The sequence below is a fragment of the Leptonychotes weddellii genome, chromosome 15 (genome assembly GCF_054177405.1).
Source record: "Leptonychotes weddellii isolate Sample4059 chromosome 15, ASM5417740v2, whole genome shotgun sequence".
Taxonomy (NCBI): domain Eukaryota; kingdom Metazoa; phylum Chordata; class Mammalia; order Carnivora; family Phocidae; genus Leptonychotes; species Leptonychotes weddellii.
The window spans coordinates 7,490,290-7,507,287 of NC_138383.1; the positions used below are offsets into that span (position 1 = coordinate 7,490,290).

The following is a 16,998-nucleotide window of genomic DNA, read 5'->3' on the forward strand; positions in this document are numbered from 1 at the left end:
ATTTTAAACCAACGGGATCTTTTACAGTGTTTGTGCTAGGCCCCTGTCCCTAACCCCTGCAGCGGAAAATTGGTACCAGGCGGCTTCATGGTGTGAAATACTGCCCATAATCGCAGGTTACCCCTCATAAACGGAGATCACAGGAAGATCCACCCTCGCTCTGCAAGGTTCCTACAGGAGTGTGGGGGTCAGCATGTGGAGGTGAAGCCCATGAGCTCTAGAATCAGCAGATGTGAGCTGGGATTTCAGCTACTTGGGGGCTCATGAACTTGGGAGAGACACTTCACCCTCTCTCTAAGCCTCAGTTTCTGCATCTCTGAAATGGGTTACTAGCATTTCTTGTGTAGGGTCATTGCCAGAGTAAAATGAGATGACTCATCAACAGCACTTATCTCTGGGTCTGGTGCAAAGCAGGAGCTTATTAAATGAGCCGTTTAGTGCTCTTGCCACGGTTGCTGTTAGCCAGGCACCTCTGTGAGCAGCACCAGCTGTTTCTAGAAGCAGCGGCGCTGATGAGGGTGGCTTCGCCCCCATCTTGGTGTCGTTGGTAGCATGCGCAGAAACTCCCAGCTGATGATGATCCGCAGCTCACCTCGTTGGCACTGGTTTTATGGACATGCATCTTGCACTCGCCCTCATCCCTGCTGAGAAGCCAAGAAGACATAGTGGTTTCCCAGCAGCAAAGCTCAGCATCCCCAGCTGGCCAGGACAGGGAAGGAAAAGATTTCTTTTTTGTTAGATTTCTTTCCAGCGCCCCGCCTGGATTTCTTCACATCAGCGTGCACTCAGAGGCAGCGGGCTGTGAGCTGTGGGCCGTGAGCTCTCAGTGCTGTCAGACTTGCGAGCAGAAGGCGGTGGTCTCATGGATGTAGTGTTCTGAGTCTTGGAGAGGTGCCGCGGTTCGAGGGTGAGGGTCCAGGGCTGGGGCTCAGGACCATAACTCTCTGGGTCTTGCTCCTGCTCTTCACCTGCACCCACAAGAGACCTCTAAGGAACGACAGTGTGGGATGACCACACCCCCTAACCCCCAGGTCTCCACCTACCCTCATCCACTCCTTGCAAGTGTCCCCAGTAGTGTGCACGAGATTGACTCATTGCACACGCTTTGAGTTGCAGCTCAAGCCTTCCCGTGCTCCAAGTTGTCTTGGCCATCAAGCCATTGACATCACTGGCGGTGAACTTGGAAATGGGTAGAAGCGCACGTTTCCCTGCCTCTCCCCCACTCCCTGCACTGCTTATCTTTGCTAGCGAGGAGAGATAGCAGGAGGTTCAGAGCCCCTGAACCTCATTTCATTTGCAAAGGACTATCATTCCTCTTTGTTCTGGGGGCCCGGGCTAGTTGTCCCACAGCACACATATTGACAGGCGGCTTTCTCTGCCCAGCTGCAGTCAGAACGGCATGCAAATTGCCCGCGATTTCTCACCAGAGCTCAAAGCTCCCTGTTTGGCCTGTTCAATTGCTCTCCCTGCAGGAGGAGGAGCAGGTGGTGTTCAGCTTTGAACTCGGTCCACATGCCCCAAGGATAAGTGAAGGTATCGTTTGGTCTTAACAAGGGAGTTGGGGGGTGGAATAAAATCCCTGTTCTCTAAGTTTTGCATTGGCCAGGAGCCAGGCAGAGAGAGCAACGTGACAGAGACTGCAAGTCGAAGGCTATTGAGAGCGTATGGTATTCAGCGGCAGAGCATTCAGCCTCCAGCTTCGTGCCCAGAAGACTGTTTTGTGGGTGGAAAAGAAAGGAGCCTTTCAGCCCCTCTCCTTTGGCATGCACCGCGGTTTTTCGCTGAGCAGCCGTTTCGGAGTTTCCTCTTGGAGTGATTGGTTTATGCTGTCCAGATGTGCACAAGGCGATGGTTTTGTTTTTCGGCTTTCCAGATGTGCACGGCCAGGAAAATGAGCTTTGGCAAACGGGGAGGCCTGTCTCTGCAGTCCCGGGAATCTGGAGAGCCCACAAAGCCGCCCTTGTGTAGGAATCGCAGAGCTTAGGATCTGGAAAAGAGCTTATGGGTCGCCCGATTCAGCCTCCTTATTTTCGAGCAGAAGACACCGCGGCCCAGGGAGTTGGGACATGCTCGCTGCTGATTGATGACCTGCAGCTGGGAGCAGACAAGACATCGGCCTTGCTGGGGCTCCCGGGCCCGCATCTGCGCACATACCTGTTTCATGGCTTTGTGCACCTGGCACTCTTGTAGGTGCTTGGGACACATCGGTGAACAGACAGAGATTCCTAGCTTGTTCTGATGCCGGGTCGGACACGGGGGAGAGAGCGAACCATACACAAGAAAAATGAGTATGTTGTACAGTATGTTGGACGGTAGGAATTGCTCTTAAAAAAAGAAGGAAGAGGAGAAGAAAAATCGACTAGGCTCAAAGGGGAATGGGAGGGCTGGATGGTTTGTAATTTTAGATAAGGGGACAAGGGCAGATTTCATTGGGAAGGTGACTCTTACAACTGTGGAATAACCAAATGGCTCAAAGTTTGGTGGCTCAAACCAGTAAACATTATGTCGTGTTCTTTGTGGGGTCGGAATTGGAGAGTGGCTTTGCTGAGTGGCCCCTGCTCTGTGTCCCTCCTGAGGTTGCAGTCAAGGAGTCATCTGGAGCTATACTCATCTAAAGGCTGGAGGACCAGGGGCGCCTGGGTGGCTCAGTTGGTTGGGCGACTGCCTTTGGCTCAGGTCATGATCCTGGAGTCCCGGGATCGAGTCCCACATCGGGCTCCCTGCTCGGCAGGGAGTCTGCTTCTCCCTCTGACCCTCCCCCCTCTCATGTGCTCTCTCTCATTCTCTCTCTCTCAAATAAATAAATAAAATCTTTAATAAATAAATAAATAAATAAAGGCTGGAGGACCAGCCTCCAAGATGGCAGACCACATGGCTGCTGGCTGGAGGCCCTCGGTCACATGGGTGCCTCTGTGCGGCCGCTTGAGGGTCCTACACCATGGCACCTGGCTTTCCCCAGAGCTAGTGGTCGAGAGACATAGACGAAAGCCACAATGTCTTTTATGACCTAGCCTTGGAAAAGTCAGATGGCCTCGTCTTGAAAGAGGTGCAGAGATAGCCACAGATAGCCAAGGAGGAATATTCCAGTAGAAACACCCAAAGCAGGAGCAACCAAGCATGCAGAGAGAGAAGGGTAGAGAGAGAGACTAGACAGCTGGAGTGGAAGGAGCCAGGGAAGAGGAATAGAGGGGGTCAGAGAGAGGACAGAGGGCAGGGACATGTAGGTCGCAGCAAGCCAGGGGAAGGACCTGGGCTCTACCTCTGGGTGAAAGGGGTAGCCACAGCAGTTTCAAGCCAGGGAGCAGGTGTGGAGGGAACAAACGGGAGGGGCAGTGGGAACAGCAAGGAGACCAGGCAGGAGAAGGTGGCGGTCCCCACCTGGGCGTAGCTGTGGAGGGGGTAGGAAGTGCCTGGATCTGTACAGGCTTGGAGGATAGATCCCCAGGATTCCGTCAGGTTGTGTGTGAGGAGCGAGAGAGAGTGGCCAAGAATGACATCAAGGTTTGTGGTCTTCCTTCCCCGAAGCCGTCACTGGCCACTTTTCTCCCCGCCTTCCATGGTTTTATACAGAGATGGCGTATGGGGAAGGCTTGGAACCCAGCACAGGTTGCCTTATTGCAGTGACCCCATGCCGTGTTCAGATTATCACCTCCCCCTTTGTGGGACCTTGGTTACTCTGTCTACAAAATGGAAAATGAACTTACACCCCCTAAGTGAAAGAAAGAATAAATGTTTATAAAGGCACTTACTTAAAGCTCTTTAGAAGAAAATACCAAAATGCTGGAAAATTTTTTAGTGACTTGCAATGGTATTTTTTGTGCTGGAGAACAAAATGTTTTTGTTGCATCCCCTCCCCTCAAATGTTGATCCTGCAGTTGGAGTGACTGGAGCAATCAGCGAATGAGAGACTGGAGTGAAGGATGGCAGGGGGAAGAACAGAGGTATCCCAGGAAAGACCCTACACCGAGGGGTCTCCAAACCTATGGCTGGGGGGACACCGCCCGCATGCCAAGTTTGCAAAGTGTTCAGCACGCATAACCCTCATGGGATCCTCCACCTGGGTCTTGTAGGGCCCCCTAAACTATTCACAGAATGTCCCCAAGCAGGCACGACCAAGTTGAGCTATTGGAAGTGAAGACAGGGGCTCCTCTTGGAGAGCAGGGACCCCGGGATTGGAGGCTCATGGGGTGCTAAGCATGTTCTGTTTCTTGAGCTAGGTGTGGGTTTCGTGATGATCAGTAAGTTTCTGAAAATTCATCAAGCAGAACTCTTAGAGTATGTGCTCTTCTCTGCATGTACATCAGCTGCGATAAAACGTCTTTATTAAAAGGCAGTAGGAAGTTATTCTTGTCCCCAGAGTGTGACCCCCACCCAGGACCTGAAGTCCTACCTTGAGAGCATCTGCATTCTCTGCTAGAATGCATTGTTTTTAAAAATCAGGGTTTTTTTTAAGATTTATTTATTTATTAAAGATAGAGCTGGGCAAGGGGCAGAGGGAGAGGGAGAATCTACAAGCAGACTCCTCCCTGAGCAGGGAGCCCAATGTGGGGCTCGATCCCAGGACCCTGAGCTCATGACCTGAACCCAAACCAAGAATCGGATGCTAAACCGACTGAGCCATCCAGGCGCCCCTAAAAATCAATTACTTTAAAGGAGAACTCACCAATCAACTGTTGCTTTTGGCCTCTGACGCCTCCTATCAATTAGCAGATAAGAAGACGTAGCTCGGTTTTGTCCCATTTGGGGAATTTATGTGACTAGAAGCCCACAGAATTCATGATTTGTGTCTAGCCTTTTTCGCTCATGATTTTGCCTCTGAGATGCTCCTACTGTTGCACGTAGCTGTAGATCGTCCGTTCTCGTTGCCAAACGCTATTGCACGGGGGGAACAGACCACCGTCGCTTTATTCATTCCATCCTTGATGGGCGTTTGCTTAATTTTTGGCTTGGGGGCTACTGATACAGCCACGAGGAACCTGGTAGAGCCTTTTTATGAGTATGGAAACACGCTGCTCTGGGGTCCATACCCCCAGGTGCTTTTAAATCATGTGGAGGCAGCCTCTTATCTGGCCTGTAGGGAGGACTGACTTATTTGCTGGGAGACTTGGCAGGTGAGGATCCCCAGGGCGTCCCTTGGGCAGTGAGAGATCCCCTCCAGCCCCAGGAGGCTATTCCTCAAGGAGAGGTGTGCAGTGGTGGTCTGAATCACCCTCCTACGCCACCCTGCCTGTGGCTTGACTTCCTGGGGCTCTTCCCCGCTCTCTTTGAGAATGGCCGCCCACTTTAAGGGAAAGGATGGGTCATCTCGGCTTTCCAGCCTGGGGCAATAAGCCTCCCAAAACCGAGCAAAGGGGGTGGGGGAAGATCCCTTCCGTGCTAAGCCAGCTCCACGGAGCAGGTAGGGCCCCGGCAGCCCCGCGGGGAGCATCCAGCCCCTTCCCACCTGCAGGCTCATCAAACACCTCCAGTGGCAGCCCGAGTGGGAAGCTGGTGATGTCACCGCTGAGCCTGAACACTCAGGCCTTTCAGGGCAGGAAGATAACGATCAAAACAGTATGTAAGGGCCTGCCACACAAGAACACACACGCTCGCAGCCCAGGGGAGGATCTGAGGGCCCGGGTGAAGCGGGGCTTGTCAGGAATATGCTGTTCTCCTTTCATTATTGGCGGGCCAGAGAACATAGCCTGGAGAGCACGCTGCGGGTTGCAAGGACGCTCACCTGCCAACTCTCAGGGAAATCGCTGACTCTCCCTCCCGTAGTAGCCTCCCTGGGGACACCTCGCCTCCAACCACAGAACTAAACCCATTGCTGAGCAATAACCTCTGGTTGGGGTTCAAGCAGGAATGTCCCATTGCACAACTCCGGGGGGTTCCACTCACAGAGCACACGATGTGCACGGTTCCCCCAGAATCGTGCAACTCCAGGGTCCCAGAGCTACTGCCTTAGGAATGAGGGAGCAGAGGCCCGGTCATTTCCCAGTGTTGAGTGTACCCTGAATCCCAGAAGTCTGTCCTGCCACCGCTAAGTTCCCGAGAAGACTCAACTCTGCCGAGCCTAGAAATTCTCAAATGAGATGAATGAGATCAGATATTGTCCTTGCTGGGTCCAAATCATTTTTTCTGGTGTTCAGATACTTGGTGAAGAAGTCAGCTCTCCTAAGCTGTTGCTTACTCTCGGTCGGTGGTTCTCAAGCAGGGGTGATTTGCCACCTAGACCCCCCCCCCCCGCCCAAGATGTTCTGCAGTGTCTGAGACATTTTCGGTTGTCAGGACTGGGAGGATGCTCCTGGCATCTGGTGGGTAGAGACCAGAGATGCCTCTACACATCCCACAGTACCCGGGACAGCCCCTACAGCAAAGAACGATCTGACCTAAAACGTCCATAGTGGCAAGGCTGAGGACCCCGGCTATAGAGATGCTCCAACCCCCTTAACTCTGGAGGTCTCTGGTTAACACCTCCTCAATCCGGTCTGCTCCCCTTGCCTCCAGAGTGGGCCCAACCCGCAGGTCACTGCTGAGTGGGCATAAGGCAGCACCGGAGCCCGGGATGGTTTGATGGGTCTGCATGAGGCCCAGAGGACCCGAAGTATGTGACCACTGTCACTCTGTGGTTGGGTGACCTTGGGGACAGCTGCTTGTGCATCAGCTTCCCCATCTGTGAAATGGGGATATTAAGGGTAGGAAACACAAGGTGGCAGAGAGGACTAAGGGTTTGCTACGTGTAAAACACCCACAACCACGCCTGACCCTTCCATCGCCTGCAGTAAATGGCAGGGATGATTATGATCGTTTCTATTCCAGCCGGGGGACCTTAGGCACCTTCTGATAGGCCTAGTATCTGGAGATGGGAGATGAGAGATGAGCTGACTTTGGCCACAGGTCATCGCATGGGGACTGTGTGCTCTGTGATGCTGCCCACAGGGCACACGCTGAAAGCTCTCCCCAAGTTCGAGGCCCGAGATGTTAAGTGAGAGGTCTGAGTGGGTATGGCCAATAAATGGGTCTCAAGGGAACCCTCCAGGCATCTCATTCAGCAGGGGAGTCTGCATCCAGACGTGGGCTGAACACCACTGGGGTGCATCCCCACACTTGGCTTTGGGGCGACCCCTGGGGTGGGGCTGAGGCCGGGGCACTAAGCACTCAGGTTTGCCCTCGAAAGCCAGCAGACTCAGCGGACTGTGATGCTTTCCTGTGCGTAGGAATGGTTTTTACAAGTCTGATGTCTGGGAGAGCTGGGCTGTGACTTCTGCGCATGTCCTGTGTGCGTGCATGTGTGTGTGTGGGCTTTGAACTGGGGAAGGGGCAAGAAAGAAGGCCTGGATGGCCCGGCCTACCATCTCATACACTGGCTTGCTCTGTTCCTTCTTCCCACAAGACGTGTGTCTCCTTATCTCTCTCTGTCCATTAAAGGGGTCCCCATCCTTCAGAGTCCATCTTGAATGTCACGTTCTGTCTCAGATCCTCTTCCTCTACTGGAATGTTCTCCGTGCGGGCTTTGTGCTTCCCTTACGGCCTTGAGCCAGTTGGACTACATTCTGTAGTTCTTTGTAGGCAGGGGTTTTGCCCTCGATTCGACTGTAAACTCCTTGAAGATGATGGGGCGCCCTCCCTCCACATCTCTTTTCACATATGACATAAGCTCTCACACGCGGCCAGGGCTCAGTGGTGGATTCGGAGTCCCCCTTGAAAGGGGGCTCCCACCTGGCTGTCAGTTGCTATTGCTGGCCTTGTGACCAGGAGGAGGTCACAGAATCGAGAAGGTTGAGGAGCATGAGTTGGAGAAGAAGTTCGTATGGGGTTGGGAAGGTCACCAGGTGGTGTGGGGAACAGCAGAGCCCGAGTGCCGCCTCATTCAGGAACCTCGGGCAATTTTTAATGGTAGGACCAGCTCTGGGCTGTGAGCTGTGAGCGGCACTTCACAGCGATTGTCCACAGAAGAACCCCGAAAAGGAGGGGAGTTTGTGCCTGGTTCGCAGACAAAGTGAAGGCCGAGTTGCGTCCCCCCCCAGGTCTGTCTGTCACACCATCTCCAAAGACATGCAGCTTCTCTGTGCCTTTGTTCCTCCTTTAACCATGAAGGTGTTGAACAACGGGGCCTCCAACGACCCTGTAACCCGAATGTTCTCTGACTTTTACTCTGGGGGCTGAGGAGGAGGAAGATGCAGATGAGAAGCCAGGCCTGGTCGAGGGGAAACGGGGTTAGGCCTCTAGTTGCTTCCAGGCCTCTAAGAAAAAGCAGAAACAACTGCCCACCAGCATTGCCTTTCCTCTCGTCACTCATCTCTTGGGATCAGCGGTATCTGAAGGTAAGGGCAGGGAGGCCCCTCCTAACTAGCAGCCGGGAGGGCCAGCATTGCACCTGCCAGGCCCCGGCCCCCCTCCACCCACCTGCTCTCCACTCGCCCTCTCTCCTCCCTGCCCCTGCTCTCCCCACAGACGTCCTTTGCTGGCCTTTCTCTCCCCTCCCTGTTAATCCTGGTCCGGCTCAGGTGACAGATCACTGTGGGGCTTGGCTTGACACCAAAGGGAAGGGGTGCTGTCAGGGGAGAGCTTGTGGTTTCTTTTCTTAATGAGCCCTTCGTCCCCACCTCCCTGCCGCTCGTTTGCCACAGTCTAGACTGGTGATGGTGTCTTTGTGCTCCCTCCGGGAAGAACAAAACACAGAACACAGCAGCTTCACTGTCTTGGGAAGGCCAAGGTTTGGGTTTTCCCCTTTGCTTTTTGAACCCTGTTTGGAATCTTCATAGCCCATCCTGGAAAGGAAACCTCTCATCTGGGCTTTCCGTCCCCAAAGTTGAACGCAGGAGGGGATGGCCCACCAAACCCCGCTCCCTGGGGATGCGCTTCCACAGGCGCCCAGGGGGAGCAGAGTAGGGCTGCACGAGGGAGGGTGCATCTGGGGCTTCCTTCCTGGAAGGCTGCCCTTTTGCAGCTCAGCCTGCTGCTCTAGCCCCCACCCCTGCTTAGTCAGCTCCGAGCTCCTGCTGCCAAGGGACCAACCCTGCCAGCCTGAGCCCCTGCCATCCTTCTGCTTCTTCGCCCTGGGCACCTGCAAGCCACACTCTTCTTCTCTGCTGTTACTAGTCTGTCTCCCCAGCATCACCCCCACTTTGCTGCTTCTGTTCTTTGTTCTTCAGGATCCCCTCCAGGGCCCCCCAGTTCGGGTTTCATGCACAGGAAGGACCCAATCTGCAGGCCAGCTGGTGCATTCACAAGGAGCCGCTGGTGTCCTCAGCTCTGACCTGGGGCCACCCCCCCATGCTGCTGGGCGCCAGGATAGCAGGGAAGGGGCTCCCGGTTCGGAGGTGGCCATGGCCACGATCCTCGTCCTCACCCACTCTGATGATGTCTTAGGTCATTGGCTCTCAGTGCCGTCAGCTCATTCTTCCAAGTCTGCGGATCTGGAGCCCAACACCATAGCGATTCACTGGAGTCTCGAGGGTGGGCCCAGGCATCGGCATTTGCTAGTGCATGGCCAGGGCCGAGGGCTCTGGGTTTTAATTCAGTCCCGAGCTGATGCAAGTGACGAAGTGGAACAGGGGGTGCAGAGGGGACCGAGTCCTTCTGTTGAGTCTCCCCTAGCTAGTTGAAGTCTCACGGATGCAGGGCATCCAGCGGAGCAGGGGGACGCGGTGGGCGAGCACGTGTATGCACGTGAAGAGCAGAGCCGAGTTAAGAAGGGACATACAGGAAGATGGGAAGGGCGGAGAATCCGCAGTCTGGACCTTGTCGGGGGGTGAAGGAGCCCAGGAGCACTCAGGGGAGATGTGGTGATCACCTGGCAAGGTGGTGCCCTGCTGAGGACGGCCTGGCAGGATCCCGAGGGTGTGGCACCTGGTTGGGCTGGAAGTGCCACGCCAGAGCCAGGGTGGGGCCGAGGTAATGTGGCTTGCCAGGGATAGAAGAATGGGGTTTCTGTGCTGCTTATCAGGTTGGTGGCTCCCAGACAGGACGTGGAGGAGGCTTCCACAGCCCGCCTGGTGCATGGCTGCGGTCAGTACTGTGTCAACGTGAGGACTTTGGACGGGGAGCCCCACCTCTGACTTGCTGGTGACATGGGGCTGGCCACTCTGGAGTTAGGCTGGGGGGACGGCGTGCGCCTACCTGTGCATGGGGCGGGGCAGGCGATGGCCGTGGGCACCGAGCCCGCCACAAAGGGCTGTTTCCACGGTCAGGAGAGGGGTACTAGAACTGGCCAGACACTCTGATCTTCCTCATGAAAGAAACCGTGATTCAGGGCTTTGCAAAAGGTCAAGAAAGGTTGTATCCACTTATCCATCTGGGAGTGGGGAGGGGATACTGGAAAAGTGTCGGGAAAAGGATGACCCCTTTGAGGGTCTGTTTGAGAAGGCAGGGCAGGGGCCAATGAAATATTGGCAAATGGACCCTTAAGGTTCATTTCTTAAAAAGAAATATATTTCAAATGCCCCCATGACACGGATAGCAGAAGCCTCTAGAACAAGCTGTATTTGTGCCCAGGGCTGGTGGGAGCTTATAGGATCCTGTGACTCGAGCAGGGCTGGCCGGTATTATCCAAAGCTGGGTTTGGATTCCTAGACCTGGGACCCAAGAAGTGAGAAGTAAGACTCTTGACCCTGATCCCAAGGCTGGCCCTTTTCACCCTCTGCAGATAGTGGGCAGTTTGTCCTCGAGCCTGACCAGTTCCCAGAGCCCAGCCCCTCTAAGTCCCGCAGGAGCAGAGGAGGGAGGATCTCGGTGAGCACCGCAGGGGCCCAAAGAAGTGTGGTGCCCGGGCCAGACCAGCAGGGTCGGCGGGATAGCCGAGCCCAGGAGATCAGTGTCCCTGTTGGAGTCTGCTCAGGACTCCCCTGTCCCGTTCCTGAGATTGCCTCTCAATAAAATGCCATGTACCCATCTCCATGCTGCAGGGAATAAAACCACAATGTACTGAGCGCCTCACACGTGCTGGGAACTTTACAGGCATGAGGTCACTGGGCCACATGGCCATGAGCAGTCCTTCTTGGGAGAGGTTACCATCCCTGGGCAAGCCCGGCTGTGTTATTCCTAAGGATCTGAGATGTCCAACGGTAAATGATTTGCACAAAGTTATGCGGCTAAGGGGCAGACCCCGGTCATCCTCATGCCCAGCCAGCACGTTCTCTGCTCACTGCGGCCCCATAAAGATCGAGCATCCCTGGGGACCAGGGACAGCAGGAAGGGGTAGACGGTCTGCATCAGCCCATTCGTCTCCGTGTGCCCTGCACCTCCACACAGGCCCTGAACTCTCTCCTTCCTGCACCTGTCATGGGTCTCACCTGGATCTCCCACACCCAAGGACGGTGTTGCGTCTAGGCCAGGGGGTCCTGTGTGTGTGTGTGTGTGTGTGTGTGGGCAGGTGTTGCCTTCATGTGCCTTCTTCCTCTTTCAGGAATTTAGCCATTGGAATCGGGATCCAGAATTTCCCAGAGGGCCTGGCTGTCAGCCTCCCCTTGCGAGGGGCTGGCTTCTCCCCCTGGAGAGCCTTCTGGTAAGTGCTCCAGAGTGTCCGCTCTCAGAGGCCGGGGTTGTGTCTGATGTAAAGCTCAGAGCAGTCCTTCATACGGGCTTCTTTCTCCGAGAGCGCCTCCTCTGACCTGGAAGTGACCCTGGAGCTTCTGCTAAAATGCCAACAATCTGTTTGAATCCTGCACCCCCAGGCGTAGAAGGAAGCTCAAGAAGCTCATCTCTTGACCTTCGACCTTTACATAAACCAGCCCCAGTGGTCATGTTTCCTATTTCAAAATGCCTCCAGGTGTAGCCACGCCGTGCCCATTCAGTGTTGGGTTTTCTCCCTGTCGAGTAGGAAGTAAACCAGTGTTTACTCGCAATGTCACACGCCTTTACGTAGGCCCATCCGACCACAGCCTGTCTCCAAGAGTCATTACATTGGCCTGGCTCAGAACCCTTGTCAACGTGAAGACCAGGATTGTGTCAGGAGGGTCCGGGAGGTGATGCCTCTTGCACTCAGAAAACGTGTTTTTGTAGTCCCCATGGTCTTTCTAGTCTATTCCTTAGTGTTACTTTTTCAGTGACACGTAAGGTGAGTCCTCAGTTTTCAGAGGCGAGAACCGTGGCCCAGAGTGTCAGATGACCAGCTCTCGGTGGTGACTCCGAGACTAGAAGTCTAATCTGTCCCTCAACTCAGGACTCCAAGCCCCAGAATACCTCTTTGTTAAAACAATCGCCACTCTAGAATGTACAGTGAGGGCGTTTTAAAAGACTGCTAATAACAACAATTGAAAAATGCCTTCCATTTTATGGGACCTTATGACTTACAAGTTCTTACTCATACTTAAATTATTTTATTTTACCCTCTCTTGTCTCTTTCTCCATTGTTGGAGTCTACGGAACAGAGGACGGGGTGAGGGCAGGGCAAATGGCCTTAGCGATGTGGTTCGAATGTGAGTTCCGGGAGCCCCAAAGCTGTGACTGTTGTTTCGTACAGGAGGGGCACCACGGGACGGGAGGTGAGGGAACGGGGGGGCCTTGTGCTCAGCGTCTGGACCCCGAGACTGAACTTTTTTTCTTCTCAGTCCAGTCTGGGCTTGACGTCAAACTCACTTTTTTCCCCGAAGTGACAAAGCCGAGCCTGGGAGTTGTACCCACACCGCAGAGCTGCAGAGGTCTGCCGACCTGTGCACACAGCCTAAGTCAGGAAGTGGTGTTCCCTTAGAGGGTCCTGCAGTGTAGACAGTGTCTCCCCCATGCCAGCTGTCTGCTCCTGGCCAGGGAGAAGCGGGGGGAGTGGGGGGCTTCACAGCCCTGTCCTGTCACTGGGGAGGCCAGCTGGACAGGGAAATGCCCCAGGGCACTTCGGGTTTCCTACCCCCATTTTACAGACAGAGAGATTGAGGCTCACGGGCGGTGCATCTTGCCAGATGCCCACACCCGGAATAGTGGGAAAGGTGTCCCAGCTCCCCTGTCTGTTGGTATTCAACCCAACAGCCGGCTTGGCTCAGCTGTGGGGATCAGGTACCAGCTTCTCTCCTGCTCTCTGAAGCCTCAGGGCTCACGTGGGCTGCTATTTTCATCAGGGCTTCTGGGATTGCAAGCAACAGAGACCCACCTGCTCAAATAAAGGGATTCTTCTTTTAAATGAAGAAATCTCACCTTAATCCAAGATGGGGGTACTGGGGGCCAGCCCTCAGGAGATACCTGGCCAGGTAGGTCCACCTCGTCAGCAGAGGGGCGTGGGTGCAGCTCCTTTGGAAGGGGTGCAGAGGTGGCCCGAACCCCCAAACCTAGCGGGCACAGCTGTCCTTGGGAAACGTCCGCACCACTCCTAACCAGTGTCCTGCCCGTCAAGAGACAACGCCGACATCGGCTGGCGAATGGATAGAGAACACGTGGTGTGTCCGTACAGCGGGATATTACTCATAAAAGGAATGAAGTGAACGCCGATACTGTGTTACGACATGGGGGCACCTTGAGAACATTATGCGAGATGAAATAAGCCAGCATTGCATGAGTCCCTTTATATGAAATATCCAGAATAACCACGTTCGTAGAGACAAAAAAGCAGATCGGTGGTTGCCGGGAGCTGGGAGAGGGAGGCATGGGGAGTGGCTGCTCATGGGTATGGGGTTTCCTTTTGCAGTGATGAGAATGTTCTGGAACCAGGTAGTGGGGATGGTTGTGCAACCCTGTGACTATGCTAAAACCACTGAACTGTACACATGAAATGGGTGTGCCCTATGGTATGTGAATTAGATCTCAATAACGCTGTTATGGAAAACAGACAGTGGGGACAACTTAAAACCCCACGGGACACCCGGGAGGGGGCACCTGCCACGTCGGAGGAGGTCGGGGAAGAAGGCGGTGGCTGAAAACACAGCGAAGTCCTTTTGCACTGCCAGGCTCAGATACGACGCGGAAGGAAAGGCGTCTGTTTTCTGGGGCTGAGTCAGCAGTCTGAGCATGCTGGCTGCGTGTCCGCTTGACCCTCCCCTGGTGGCACGTGTCTCTGGTCTCTCCTTAGGTACGGGCAGCTGAGCGGCATGGTGGAGCCACTGGCCGGGGTCTTGGGCGCCTTTGCCGTGGTGCTGGCTGAGCCCCTCCTGCCCTACGCCCTAGCCTTTGCTGCGGGCGCCATGGTCTATGTGGTCATGGACGACATCATCCCGGAGGCTCAGATCAGGTTGGAGAGTGAACCGTCCCTCATCTCCCCCTGGCCAGGTTCCCAGTCCCAGGGCCCCAGCCTCCAGATCTTCTCTTTCTTCATCTGTTACTCCTTTCTTTGCTCCCACCCCTTCCGGCCCCTTCCCAGGATCATCCCCATCCCCTTCTCAAATGTGCTCTCAGAAACGAAAGAGATGAGCAGGGCGGGTGGAGAGACCGACCATTGACCCTAGGCAGGGGCATCTACACTCCCCTAATCCAGATGATTAGCCCCATTTTGTGTATTGTCCCTTTCTCTCCCACCCGTCCCTTTGTGGATTTTTCTGGGGCTGCAATGAGAGGAGAGGTGAGCTCTGATAGGCAAAGCTATCCATCATAGTCTCATTGTGTTGCTATGGGCTGGGTGTCAGGGGGTAGGGGCTTGCTTTCTTTGTTTCATTTGGTTTTTATAGCAGAACGATGTTGAGGCTAGATTAAAAGGTCAGACTCAGTAATATCATCAAGAATTTAATTGCCACTCTGTATTATTCAAGCATATATTCCAGAGCCACGAGAGGCATCTTTGGGCAAGTTACTTCTGTATGCCTCAGTTTCCCCACCAGTAACAAGGGAATAATGACAGTGCCTACCGATCTCATGTGATCATCCTTTGGGGTTACATGAGTTAGTTTGCCTGGCATTTAGCAAGCCCTAAGAAGTGTTACTTGTCAATATTATTGTTCTTATTAATCATAGTGGTGTACTTTCTATTGGAATTGGACTTCACAGAGGATGCTTTCAGCTTGGATGGTGTCCCAGAGTGCATTAAGGTCTTCCTTCCCTTCCTTCCTAGTGGTAACGGGAAACTGGCCTCCTGGGCCTCCATTGTGGGATTTGTGGTGATGATGTCCCTCGATGTTGGCCTGGGCTAGTGCTGAGATGCTTCGGACCCCAGGAAAAATGGCACCAGGAAACTGCAATGGTTGGCTTCAATGGGACCACAAGCCTCTTCCTTTACATTAAAACACTTTTCCTTTCTCTCCTTTTCATCTCATTATCCTGATTGACTCTGATTATAGTAAGACAGTTTTTACTCTTCTTTGGAGGGAGATCTTGGTTTCATTTAGAATGTCAAGGTGTCACGGAACTCCATATTTTTGTTTGGCCACTGCATAGAATCTTTCTTTGGTGGGATTACCAAGGACACCCAGATCAGGGAAATCTCTGTTGTCATACTTTCAGTCTCCGTCACTGGGCTCAGTGGCAGCTTCTCAAGGTCACCACCTACAGGAGCAAGCTACCAAGAGAGAAGCTTCCTAAGCATTTTTGCCTCGTGACTCAGAGCAGAATGGCCAGGACATCTCTCATCTGTCCCTCCTGATCGTTCACCATTGATCATCTACCCATGAGACCGGAACTGGAACGTCATGAACATAGCAACCCACTCTCCAAGGTCCAGCCAGCCCAAGAAAATATGCCTTCCTCTGCATCCCCTGAAGGAGATGCTGTATGGGAGGGGACACAAAGGGAAGGAAATCTGTTAGCCTTTTTCTTTCATTTTTTATTTTTTTAAGGCAAAATTGACACTATTGATGTTAAGGGAATTAGGGAATTCAGACAACTGTGAACACAGAGTGTGAATGCAGCTTTGATTAGAAACCTCTGCATTCTATGGATCCCAGAGCAAAGGGGTTTGTCATGGTGTCCAAATCCCCTAGACATTTATTTCGATAAATTTATAGCCTTCAGTTTTCCAAGAGACTTGGGGACACCAGAGGATGGTTGGAACTCAAATCCTTTTGTAGTTATGGAGGGAGCCACTTAAGCTAACCTAAGTGAGAGAAAGACATTTGGGAATCTGCAATAGGTCCTTCCCTGTTGACCATGTGACTTGTAACCTCACCTTGAACCCTTAGGCTATCGCAAGCTTTGCTGGAGTTTGGCCGGAGAGCTTAGGATGAAGAAGGAAGAAGGCGTAGGAAGAAAAAGAGACATTTTTTACATTCCCCTTGTAGGGTAAATCTTAGCCAAGTCATCATCTTGAAATGACTCCAAAGGATGACTTGAAGTAGACTAGAAGCCAATCTGCTCTTTCCTACACATAGTTTCTCCAGTAGGGGTGATATAATTTGTCTGCTTCAAACAGAGCTAAGTAAGGCCTACTGTCCTCGTTGGTCAAAGAAGTATGTGGGACCTTGAGTGGGCTCTGCCATTAAGGCAGGCAGCCCAAGACCCAGGCGTTCAGGTGTTGTGTTTATCAATGCCTGCCCTCTGAGTTTACATGTTGAATTGCTTCCAGGGGTGAATACCCTGCTCTGTAAATGCTCTGACACCTCAAAAGCCAACCTTATGCTGGGTCTATGTATGTTCTTCTGGAGCACTGATGATCAAAATGGAAGACATTCAGGGGCTTTGACTGGTTGAAGTTAATGGGTTTGGTGGTTAGTGTATGTGTATTTTTATGTCTTTGTATGTAGTTCTACATAATGCAAACTTTCTGATGGACAAGACCTCATAACTGTGATTAATATCAATAAAGGGGATATTATTGTGGATGAGCTGTGTTCAGTCCTTCTCCAAGCCGCTTCTTGCCAGGGTTGATAATATAAGAGCTAACTAAAGTTAGTCCCAACATCTCCCCTACCTAATATTAGTATAAGCCAAGGAAAGAGCCCAGATGAGATAGGCTAGTTAGATTCATGGTTTACAACAACAAATCCAACTCCAGCTAACTTAGACAGGAATTTAATGGAAGGCTTTTGGGAGCTCATAAAATCTATAGGAGAAACAATCTTGAAAATGGGCTGGATCCAAGAAAGCTAGAGATCTGGGACCACGACCCATTCGCATCTCAAAAGCAGCTCGGTTTGGGTGCCACCGATGCTGGTCCCTGGACTGAAA

The 16,998-nt window shown here is 53.0% G+C and overlaps 2 long non-coding RNA genes across 3 annotated transcripts in view; both read left to right on the forward strand.

Annotated features, from left to right (window-relative positions):
- Nucleotides 1-11,371, forward strand: part of LOC145717289 (uncharacterized) — a 37,087-nt gene extending 25,716 nt beyond the window's left edge. Inside the window, exons 1-3 of one of the 2 annotated variants that reach the window (XR_014140406.1) lie at nt 1-2,617; nt 2,839-8,306; nt 9,138-11,371. The exon at nt 1-2,617 is cut by the window's left edge and continues 25,702 nt beyond it. This is a non-coding gene — a long non-coding RNA (uncharacterized LOC145717289). Of the gene's footprint in view, nt 2,618-2,838; nt 8,307-9,137 lie in introns of those variants that run through there. The other variant, XR_014140405.1, reaches the window with a different exon arrangement.
- A 12-nt stretch (nt 11,372-11,383) lies between these two features.
- Nucleotides 11,384-16,652, forward strand: LOC102733653 (uncharacterized). The gene is made up of 3 exons (XR_014140399.1): nt 11,384-11,488; nt 13,979-14,137; nt 14,951-16,652. It is a non-coding gene; the product is annotated as an uncharacterized LOC102733653 (long non-coding RNA).
- The last annotated feature ends 346 nt before the right edge of the window (nt 16,653-16,998 follow it).